The sequence below is a fragment of the Phasianus colchicus genome, chromosome 11, assembly GCF_987193195.1.
Source record: "Phasianus colchicus chromosome 11, bPhaCol1.hap1.1, whole genome shotgun sequence".
NCBI classification, from domain to species: Eukaryota; Metazoa; Chordata; class Aves; order Galliformes; family Phasianidae; genus Phasianus; species Phasianus colchicus.
Window position 1 is genome coordinate 15234765 of NC_143446.1, and position 12047 is coordinate 15246811.

Here is a 12047-nt window from a genome sequence, read left to right on the forward strand (position 1 = left end):
ACTGAGGTTGGAAAAGACCATTAAGACCATTGAGTCCAACCATCTCCCTGATAGAGGGCTCAACATATGGGATCTTTTGGGTCATCCCTCAGAGGCAGAATTACCCCTCTGGGCAGTGTGGATGTGTAATTACCTCATGCCTCCCTGTTGCCTGGAAACACAGCTAAAGAAATGCGTTCCCATTCCTGCTCACATCTGTAAACCACTGTGTGCCATCATCTCTTTAAATTTGCTGACTTTCTCTTATGTTCAGTACCTAATGCAGGACGTTTTCAGTTTTACAAAGGCTTATAAAGAAATGTTTGTGCTGTAATTGTAATAAAACAATAGTTCTAATGGGAAGAAAAGCCAACACATTTGTAATTTCCTTTCCCACAATATGCAGTAATTTAGCAACACCATCATGAGATAAGAATTACTTTGAGAATAATTTTCTTTTAATAGCTCTGTCTGAAGCAAGTGAAATTCCTTCCTACTCATTACAGCTCCTGGCCTGCACAAATGGCTGGAGACTGAGCAGGAATTGAAAGGCAGTGTCCTGCCCTCAGACACACACAGTGCATATCATAACCAAACTTAAAAAAGCATTTCATGTCTTCAGCTACAGCGCTATGCCTGCACTAGCTATTTTAACAAAGACTTTAGGGAGCATTAGTACACTCAAAGAATTGGTAATTAATTTCACTGGTTTATGCCTTATGCTGAGCCTGGGAGCATGGGGTTGAAGCAAGTCATAGCAACGTGAAAATAGCATCACAGAGAGGTGGTGGGTGCTCCATCTTTGGAGAATCTCAAGGTCAGGCTGGATGGGCTCTGAGCACCTGATGGAGTTGTGGGTGTCTCTGCTCATTGCAGAGGAGTTGGATCAGATGGCCTTTAAGGATCCCCTCCAATTCAAACGATTCCCTGATTCTCTGAAAAGCCTTTCCTTCCAGGAGCCAGCTGCAGGACCCAGTGAGGCCCCAGGTAACCGTGCACTGTCTGAAGCAGGGATCCTGAATGAGACATGAGGTCTCACTAGCTGTGTTTGACCTCAGGGCTTCCAGTGGCAGCTTCTTCTGTTTCAAGTTTCTGTACCTGTCACACCTAATATAAGCTTCCATTCTTTAAGTGTCCACAGATCCTCAGCTCTTTTTCAGTGTGAGAGATTTCTTTGGAAATGTGCATCAGGCTGCTGGTGTGAAGTCTGGCTCTGCAGCCTTTCCAGAATCTGTGAGATATTCAGTCCCTGTCCGCAGTCCAGGACCGTCCTTGCCCTACCACGTTCCCCTTCACTGCACACATCATAGCTGTGGGGGATCATAGTGCCAGTTTACAAATGCAATAAATTGTGGTTATTTTTTAGCAGAAGCAGAACAGAAGTCTCAGCAGACGTCTTATTCAATTGTTATTTATCAAGTTCCCCACTCTCTTCTGCTCCTAAGTGAAAACTGGTTCATTGCATCATCTAATTCTGATGGATATTTTTAGATCTACAGTTTATCATATGGAACTCGTATCTAATGAAACTGTTCTTGTTCTTCCCAATACAACACAAGGACAAGAGCAACAAATTTTCCCAGGCACTGCTGGGGCAATAAATTAGACCAAAGGACTCCTTCCCTGTGGAAATGTAAAATCTAAAGTCAGTTCTTTTTGTTTAGTATGAAGATTTACAGCTTTTACTCTGGCATTCAACAGAGATTCCCAATCCAGTTTTCAGATGTGATCACCAAATAAACTGGATTAAAGCCTGAGAATGTTATTCCTTTTTGAAAATAAAATGAGAGCCATCCTTCTGTGTACAATACTTTTGATCTTAATATTGAAAACATTAAGCACAAAATACCAAGTTATCATTTCAAAATTACAGGCAGAACATAGAAGGGAACTGAGCATTTATATCAGAAAAAAAATAATGTAAATAATGAGTATATTTTGATCTAAGGCCATACAATTCCCTTAGTGTTTGTGATAAAAGAAAAGCAACCATGAGCATGGGTAGGGTAACCTCAAGTTCAAAGAGCCTGGGTAGTTCCAGCTCTGCAGGATGCTGGTCTCACAGTGACACAGGGATAGACCACATGGAGGAGCCAAGCTGAGCTTTGCCCATTCCAGGCCAAGAGGTGACCAGATGGCACAAAGTGAAGTGCAAGTGGCAATCCTCATGGCAGCAAACAGCTGAGGGTACTTGTTCAGCTCCCCCTCATTCATGCACCCTGGAAAATGTTCCCTGTTTACAATCAAAGGTAAGCAATTCATTAAAAAACACAAAAGCAGCCTAACTCCTCTACTGAATTCAACAGCTGTGGTAGCCCCAAGACACTCTCAGGTATGAATTTCATTGATACAAGAGGACCGATGGATGAGTTTACTGATGAATCAATAAAAAAAATCAATATGATATTTCAGAAAACAGAAGAATTTCTTCGTTTAAATTAGGCACATTCATTTTCCTGAGGAGCTTGGGAAGAATATTTCAGAGGCGCAGGGCCCCCACAACATCTGTTATCTCTAACGAGGGCTGTGGTTACTCAGCACTGTCAAACCAGAGCGTATATTTCTTTCTCACTTAATTGCTGTTTTAGTTCCACATTATTGATGATGAGCATGAAGTGTCCAAATATGCCGCCAGAAAAAATATTACCTTTAATTGAAAAGTTTAGAAGTTAGTAATCATGGGAGCAATGATTCTTGTCCTCCAAGTAAAATGCTGGATTAACAGCTTCAATAACACAGCATTCAAATTGCCCATTCAGAAAAGCATTTGCAACATTCAAAGATAACATTGATTATTATCTCAGTTGAAATGCACATTGTTATGGCCATACCTGAATTGGCATCTCAATCTAGTAAAATCCCTGTTAATTGCTATATCAATAGCAATTTGCAGCTGTCACAGCTGATATAACACCAAATTCCCCCTCAACATATTACCCCTCCTTCATGCCCAGTCACCCTGCTTGTGGCTAAACCACAGTGCCATTGGCACCGTATTAGCTATCCATCATCAGCTTTGCCAGCAGTGAATGACCTCATATTCAAGCCAACACAGGAAATAACCCTAAGCACATCAAGCTGAAGCTCCGACCCATTTCTGGCTAACTCTCCAGGTACATCTCTCACTGGAACCGTGGCTGAATGCTAGAGAACACTGTGGGCAGGCAGTAAGCAGTCACTCAGCAGCTTCTTAAAGATTTTTTGCTCTCACAAAGAGAGCAAAGCCTCTGCACCTCAAGCTGCAAGCTCCCCCCAGGCTCTGGCAGATATTTCATGTGATAGCTAAAGGCTATTTCATAAAATGACCCAACTCTGAAACAATGCAAACAAACATCTGCCCCAAGTTGATCAGAAACCTCTGTGCATTCTCTGATCTGTTGCTTACACAAACCTTCATTCTAAAGCAGAGAAGCAGCGATGTAGGTTATCAATGTGCCTCTGACAGAAAGCAGAGCCCAACTTCTTGAAGAGTGCTTGGTTGTGGGAAAGAATAAATACAGCAAAATGTTTCCTCAATGAAAGATTTGGATTATTCTGTGCTTGTTAATTGGTTTTCATAACTAACACACATTTTCATTTTTGTAGGTGGGCTGTCAGATAGATATAATGGGGAGAAAAGTTTGCAAATGCTTTTTGGCTGCAGTGAGACCATGCTGTTTACCCAAAGGCTCTAATTCAACTCGTGGATTTCTACTTGCACTCCATTTGTGCTCACAGATCTTGCTTTCTAAAGAGAAATAAAGCCATGTGCACTGATTCATACATGCACATAAAGCAAGCTAATGTTTGCTGTGCTCTCTTATGTGATTCTGTGCTACATAACATGAGTGGCTGAGCACATGCTACAGTGGTCTATATGATATTCACTGCAGAAAGGTCTGTGCTCCACATTGCACTGAGGTTTGCTTTAAGTTTCCTTGAAATTGGTGGCCTGGCAAACCACCCTTCCTTGGCACAAATATAAGATCACTTTGATCTTTATGGAGCTGGAAAAGGAACCACTGCCCAAGTGCACATGGGAGGCAGGAAGGCAATGGTGTGAGCAGGTGGCAGTGGCTGGATGACGCTTATGTGGGAGAGCACAGAGACCATGACACAGTGACAAAAAAAGTGAAGAGCAGAAGGGTTTGGGCAAGGAGGGGTGGCAGAGAAAATGCAGTTTTTGCAGAGGGCTTTGTACATGAAATTGTTATGCAGTCCTTGGGAAGTGGAGAAGAGAAATGCATTGCTGGACGTGCAGTGGTAATGGAAACAAGGAGTCAGGTCAGTCTAATGAGAAAGAAAACACCACAGATTTCGTTAATTTAGGCTTCTGGGAATTAGTTTGCTGAGCATACTTAAGGACTGAATACAGGAGTAAGGCCCAGTCTTTCCCACAGTAAATGACATTGTCTCACCTACATACATAATCACTGCCTATTTAAGGCATTCCCATACTGCTTTCTGTTACCATATCCCAGCAGTGATTCTCATACTGGTAACTCAATTCCTATTTTTACAGTACTGCTGAAGTACTAAGTATACTGCTTTAGTCTGTCCTAAAATCAATTCCTAATGTTACAAGAAGAGCAAATGCAAAACCTGATGTATTGTTCCCCAAAGGTTAATATCATATGTTTCTGATTGACCAAGGAAAAAAAAATCATTTCCTTACAAGATGGATTTTGTTACGCCTCTCGTACAGGCGTGGAGGAGGGGAAAGCCCTCAGGAGATCAGTAACAGGACTGGAGCTTTTGTCCTTGTGTCAGAGCCAGCCTGGGGCAGTTGTTCCAGAAAGCTGTGGCTTCTTGATGCCTTCTGTCCACACTCTGGCAGGCAGGTGTCTTCATTGCAGGTGGCAGCACCAGTGGGGAGGTCAGATCCTGGGATGACACCAGGCAGCAGATCACCTGGTGGGACAGCCAAGCCCTTGGAGGCAATCAAAGGGTTTGACTAAACTTGCCTTACTTTTTCTTTCTGCTTAGACCGAAAGGAGATTGTCAGTCTACTTGAAGGTCTCAACATCCAGCAAGAAAACTTCCAGCTTTGCAGCCAAAATACTCCTGACCCCATCCAACATCCAGGGCATTTCACTGTGAACGAGCAAGCAAATGGACCCTGCTCTGATGTTGGTACACAAATCAGCCAGTGCTTCTTTTCAATATACTCTAAATTGCATGGCGGAGTATGACTCCTAACAGCTAAGTGATGATTCATTTATGATGGTACCAGGACAAGCCAAGTGAGTTTTTACCTTTTATCCTAAATGTAATGCGCTCCATCTTTTACAATTTCAGCAAGATCTGAGCAAATTCAATAATCAGATCAGTATTCAGCACTCTTTATGCACAGATCTATGCAAAGAACTGCTACTAAAAGTTTAACGAGACCAGCCTTTTGCATTACTATATAACAAGAAACACAAGGCTGCCTCGGTTTTTGTGAGTATTGTCTCTCTACTAGACGTGCAGGCTTTAGTTTTAGGCTATGGAGCCACAGAACTCGGTGTTTAACAGCTGCAAGGGGAGACAAAGGGGTTCAGGGCTCCCCAGTTGTGACTGCAAGCAGCACACTGGGGAAACACCTGGCTCTGCTCCAGCTGCTCAGCCCCATTAACCCACAGCTCTGATGCATTAAGTGCATTCCTGCTATGGCTTTCCTGTGTAAGCAAATGCAAGTGGGGAGGGAGGTAATGTGATTGAGAGTGGGGCACAAGGCAATCTTTTAGTGAAGATGTTGACCATGATATGAAAAGAGTTAGAGAATGCTTGAGTAATACAAACATTCCTGAAATAACAGGAAAACTTTAGCAGATGTTTCCTTGCTCTGGTTTTCCCTCCTTCTCCTCTTTTTCTATGTGGCTTTTCAGCTCTCCCAGATTTCTAAAACTCCTTTTTGTATGAAGGGTCCACATTAACGTGTCAGGTTTTATTTCTCCAACAGACAACTGCCAGAAATGAAACCCTAAATGCTCATTTCAGAGCAAGGCAAGGATCCCCTGGGAACTGCTGGGAATCCCACCCGTATTTCTGATTAGATTTTTTTTGTCAGCAGCGTAGGAGCCAAATTCTCAGTTGCCAAAAGGCTTTCATGTAGATGAGAATCAGACTGGGATGCATTCTGAGGTATCAGATTGTATTCACTCTCTGTGTTAGTTATTGGCAAGACATCTGGAAATACCTTGGGGTTGGTGCTTTGATTAGAATTTGATCACAACTTTATAAAACACAGGTAGAAATGATCCGAGTTTTAAGCCAAGAACTCAGCAGATTTGAAGAAGAAGTGGACATTTATATGAATGAGAAGAGTAACTGTTAGCAGCATTTTACACGAAGAGCTTTGAAGGGATCAAAATCTTTTGCTGCACAGAGCAAGGCAATCTCTGACAATTTGGGACTGGGAGAAGCCTTTTGTAGAATAATTACTCTGCACAATTTGCTTGAATATCCTCTAAAGCTCTTGATCATAACTGGAGCTGGGAGACTGAGGTAGACTGTGGACCAGTTTTGAGGTGTTTATGGAAGAAAGGACATCATTTGTTCCTGTTTATATCCAAGGTGGCCGTGGGTCAGCCCTGAAAGGTCTCACTCTAAAGCCATTTCAGTGGGCAGACATAGGGATTGTGAGCTATTCATGTACAGAAATATACAGATGGTGAGCAGGAGAGGGGCATTGTCCAAACTGCCTCTTCCACTGCATCTGTGGGGTCTGGAGCACTTGGCTATTGTGAAGGGAAGAGAGAATGGGGCTGTGGACGGGCTGCAAGAGGGTGGCTTTGCCCTCTGCTGGATACAGCCAGATCTGTCTGTGGATATTCAGGAACCTCTAGATAGTTTTTCCCAGTAGATTGCATTTAGAAAGCAGTTCCAGCCAAACAATCACTTTCAAATCTGCTATCTTACTCTATAAGAAAATTACTGTAAACTTTTACCCAATATTTGAATGGGTTGGGAAAGAAGGGATCAAGTGACTCTGATACAAAGGACTGGGAAATACCGAAACTGCACTGCACAATAAGAAAGAAAAGAGGAAGAACAAAGTATCAGGTTGTGACCATTTGACTCTTGTCCTTTGATTTTGAACATCCTTTCTTGCTTGCAATCTAATATACTGACAATAATCTCAAGTGAGCGTATCAAGATGAGCATAAAAAGCAGATCCAAAGTACTTTTGATAGTTATTGATTTAAATACAGCAAAACCTATATGAAGCAACAGGATATGCCATCTGCTTCTTGCAAGGGAAAGGCCAGAGAATTCAGTTCCAGGAACATGGAAAATGTGAGCATTTCTGCCCATTTCTCTTGTGTGCATGGCAACACCACTCGCAGTCATGCTGGGGTGTGGGGAATCCTTTTGGCCTCCCAGGCTGGCTACTCAGAACCACATGGAATGTGGAATCATCTGAGTTGGAAGGGACCCTTAAAGGCCATCTGATCCAACTCCCCTGCAATGCACAGGGACACCTACAGCTCCATCAGGTGCTTAGAACCCATCCAGCCTGATCTTGGGTGTTTCCAGGGACAGGGCACCTACCACTTCTCTGGGCAACCTGTGCCAGTGCTTCATGGCGCTGTCAGAGGATAGAAAAATGCATTGAATCACTGCATTGTAGTTTCCAGCTCTTCAAAAGACTTGGTTTCTGCTTTAAAAAATATCAAGAACAAATTATAATAGATCCACTATTTCTCTTCATTCTTTCATAGTTCAAAACTCTTCTTTAATTTTAAGCCAACAAGTTCCCAAAAGATAAACAAAGTCTTCAGAGGGTAAATGATTTATCTGAGGTCACCCAGAGTGCTGCTTGCAGAGTGAGAGAGGAAACAAAGCGGTTCAGACCCTCCTGCCCCCACCATAAGAAAGTGGTGGTAGCTGTGTTTTCTTTTCATTCATCAACTCAAAGAGAAGCCAGAGAGAAAAATACAAATGCTTCTGGGGCATCATTGTCAGCTGAATGGTTCTATCTGAGTGTCATTTCAGAGAGCTGCAGTGTGAAACCCAACTATTTCTCGTCATCTGTGCTGCACTCAGGAAGATAATAACATTAATTTTAATAGCAACAAACAGCCTTAATTAAAATTGCAAAATAAATACATAGATGTGCAGCCTTTTTCTATGCTGGAGTTTAGCATCAATTTTTGTTACTGTTATTAAGTGTTAGGAGACCAGAACATTTTGATGAGTAATAACAGTGTGTGCCCGATCAATGCATATTTAAAATATATGTTTACGAAAGGCAGTGGCATGAACATATGACTGGTGAGCTCTGAGGCTGCTATGGCCAGATAGATTAATGCCAGTAATTCATCATGCACACGGGGATTGCAGAGATGATTGATTGCCATGGCTCTCTGGCATGCAGGCAGCAGTGATGTCCCTGGTCCATGCCCCAACCTCTCTGTTCTCACACCTCATCTTCAGGGTTGTGAAGTCAAGCTCAAAGATAAAGCAACTTTGCTGCCTGTTTATGGTCACTTAGAATATTTGTTTCAAAGGAATCAATTCTACATTCATTTGTCTGAGATGAAGCTTAGGAAATTCCAGCTTTCTTTATTTTTTTCCAGGGGTTTTCAACAAGAAAAATGGAAGTTCGTATTCATGTACTGCAAGTTACTGTCAGCAATGACCCTGACACAAAATAAAAGAACAGAACTTACTTTAAAATGGAAATTCAGGCATCCCACAGTCAGCATCTTGCTCTGAACCCAGGCTCATAGATTTGAAGGTAGCACTGTGGTCACCCAGAAGTGTAAGAACCTCAAATCATGTACCCAACACTTCCCATATTTAATCCAGGAATTTGTGGATGAAGCAGAAAATATGTACATAAACCCCCAAACTGCACCTTGCCCCTGAAGCATATGGGAGTTGTACCATTGCCCACTAATTTGTAAAGGGATTAAATCTCCTCATACGTGGAATAGCCTGACCTGGCCAACAAGGGTCCTAAAAGCTGACTAAATGCACTCCTAATGCAGAATGCACCTCTCCTTGAGAATCCACTGCCAAAAACCAGTGATTCATAGTGAAGTAAAAGTCCCTGTGTGTTTTATCCTCCCTCATACTAGTTAATATAAAGCGGTTACACTGATGAATCTCACTAAGAATCTCTTGGCTGTGATATAAATCAGTGTAGCTCCATTGAAGTGATGGAGCTGTGCATATTTATGATCAGCTGTGGAGCCAACTTTATATATTTTCCAGAAAAAATAGCAGGATTTAAGACAGCAGAGTAAGTTCATAAACGATGGAACAAGAATGAAACCCCAAAATGCAGGGAGCACAAAGATCACAAAGTAAAACAGACAAGTGGTTCTGATACTGATCCCACTTTTTGACACAGACGGATCATTTGCTTTGGTGCACAGTGATGTTACCCTCACCAATAAACATGGGCATTTTGCTGCAAATACCACTGTGGCCAACCCCACTTGATGGAATCTTAGTAGGAAATAACAAATCCAGCTAAATCACACCTACAGTTTTCTTGGGGATCTATGTCCACGCTTTACCCACCACAGACTTCCTCCCCCAGAAACACACAGTTTACATGCCTTTGGTTTTTATCATGGCTCATTTCTTAAGGTAATTTATGACATGTTTGTGCTGCAACAGTACATCATTTTGTGATTTTCTGCAATAAAACCATTGCACCGACTAGCCTTAGTTCTTTATTACATTTGAGGTCACTTAGAAGGGTAATTTCATCTACTAAACATTAAACCCTGCAATAATTCAGTGCTTTCAAGCCGTCTGAAAGCAGTACTCTCCTTCACTTCTACAGGATCATGTGGCTAGCACTGAGGATAGCCATGACTGTGAATGGCACACAGTTGTGGCTGGAAAGAACTGCTATGATGGTTGCAAAATACACTCTGGTGACAATTGCAAAAATGCTAAACGTGGTTGAAATAGCTTATATGGAAACATTGAATGTTGGATCCTTTATCAACAGGAGTACAAGAATACTCCGCTGAGCAGAGTCACAATTTATAGGAGAAGCTTTAGGACTAATGGACCAGATCATGGTCCAATCCCAATGGAATTTCCTTTCCAAATGAAGTGACAGCTAACTGGGGGCAGGGTGAGTGTTGGGTGCAAATCCACAGGCTGGCACCCAGCTGGGTGCAAAAAGAGGAAAAGGGTCCAGCAGAGACATCCCAAAAGAAGATAACTGTTTGGTTTCTGCTCATCTGAGAAGCCCAGGCCACTTTGTTGCAGAGTTCAGCCACATACAGTTGAGAGGAAAATGATAATGAGCAGAAAGCTGGAATGTCTCCAGTGACTTAAAGAGGGTGCTGTAATACACACAAATGTGCTGATGTCTGGGATATGCTGAGGCTGGAAGCTGCGTGTCTGTGTCTCATTAAGGAGATTTTTTTTCCTTTCCTAGATAGCAATACAAGCCATTAGGCCCCAGAAGAAGCTTCTCCTCCTGCCCTCTGCTATTTCTTCTGCCCTCTAATATTCTCCACTACCTGCACTTCTCCATCACTTTTGTTTTCCTTCTAACACCTGTATTTCACTGTTGCCTCTCTCTGGCCTTCTTTCAGAACAAGAGGGCAGGACTGAGGGTAGGGGCTGTCTACAAGGAGTATTTCAGTGGCTCACTTTTGCCACTTCACTCCCTGGCTTCTTTAGATGCTGTTGTTCACAAGGGGGTAGGGATGATTGCAAGAGTGCTTGGCCAGCAAAGAGGCTGGGACAAGCTGATGACTTGGATGCTCTGGAAAAAAAGCAGTCGTGACCTTTGCTCTTTGGTTTTACCAGCTCAGTGCTTTGCTGCTTCATCCCTGTGCTTGTCCCAGCTGCAAAATGGGGATTGAAGATGCTTCAGAATCCCTGTGCGGGAGAAGGTTGAGGGGTTACCTCAGGAATCTTCACTTTTCACTAATCAGTAGCAGCTTCTCACTTCAGGAGAGGAAAGCAGCTTCAGCCCTGGACGTTTTATTCATGAAGGAAAGAACACAAACGTGCTTTGATTGTTTCAGCTGAGGTATTAGTCATCAAAATCATTTGTGACCAGTCTCCAGTGATTTCTGCGGGAAAAGCCCGCACTGCTGTTTCTTTCTGAATTTCAATCAGGTGTCGTTACTGTGCATTGCCCACCTTTTGCTCAGGACAGATGCTTCTTGTAACGTAGTGGAATTGCTCTATGCAGTGAACTTATTCTCTTTAAGAATCTTAATCACTCTAAGTGGCATTGCTTACCATCTGCTTTTTTGATTTGCTTACTCTTCTCCTGCTCATATGGTCTGCAAGAATCATTTGTTTCCATGCCTATAAATTAGTGGTCCAGAAAAAACTGCAGTATTGTCAACGGGTTACTGAAATACAGCTCCGAGAATGAACCTACAAAAGAGGTTGGAAGCAAAACTTAGCACGGAGCCAAACTATCTGTAATTGGATTTTGAGACCAAAACACTATAATGAACAGAGAGAGAGAAATAAACAGGATCATTTATTTTATTTGATCGTTAGCAAAACTCCTCGGTTACATGTGATAATTACTGGTGAAGATTTCCATACACAGTGTGTGCCAGAAAATGTTCAAGCCTATTTCTTTATAGCACACCCACTACCAGCATACCAATTACATGACATAAAATGCATCGAGCTCTGAGAAATCCCACCAGGCTTTCAACAGCATAACCTGTTAACCTTTCTCTGCTCTGTGCTTGGAATTGTTTTCTGGATGTACTGATTTAAGCAATGAATATACATTCTCAGCAACCCATTACGTATGTTTACAAAATTATCTCTAGAGAAACTTACAGGTTAACCTGGAAATGAGAAGTGACACAAGATCAAGATCTTCAGTCTCTTCTCTGATAACTTACTAATGGATCATAATGAGAGATTTTGGATAAGCAAGGTATTGGATACTTGTCCATTAAGAACTTTTCTTATAATATTGTGCTTTAAAAATGCAAAGTTTAGAACTTTGCTGGAGTTTATGTTTGTTAAAATAGAGAACAGAAGTCCAGCTTGTGGCTCTGAGACTGTACAACCTCAGGGGCTGGTACAAAGACCATTGACTGGAAGATATCTAGAGACATCAGTATTTGGATCCAGTAGCCAAAATACAT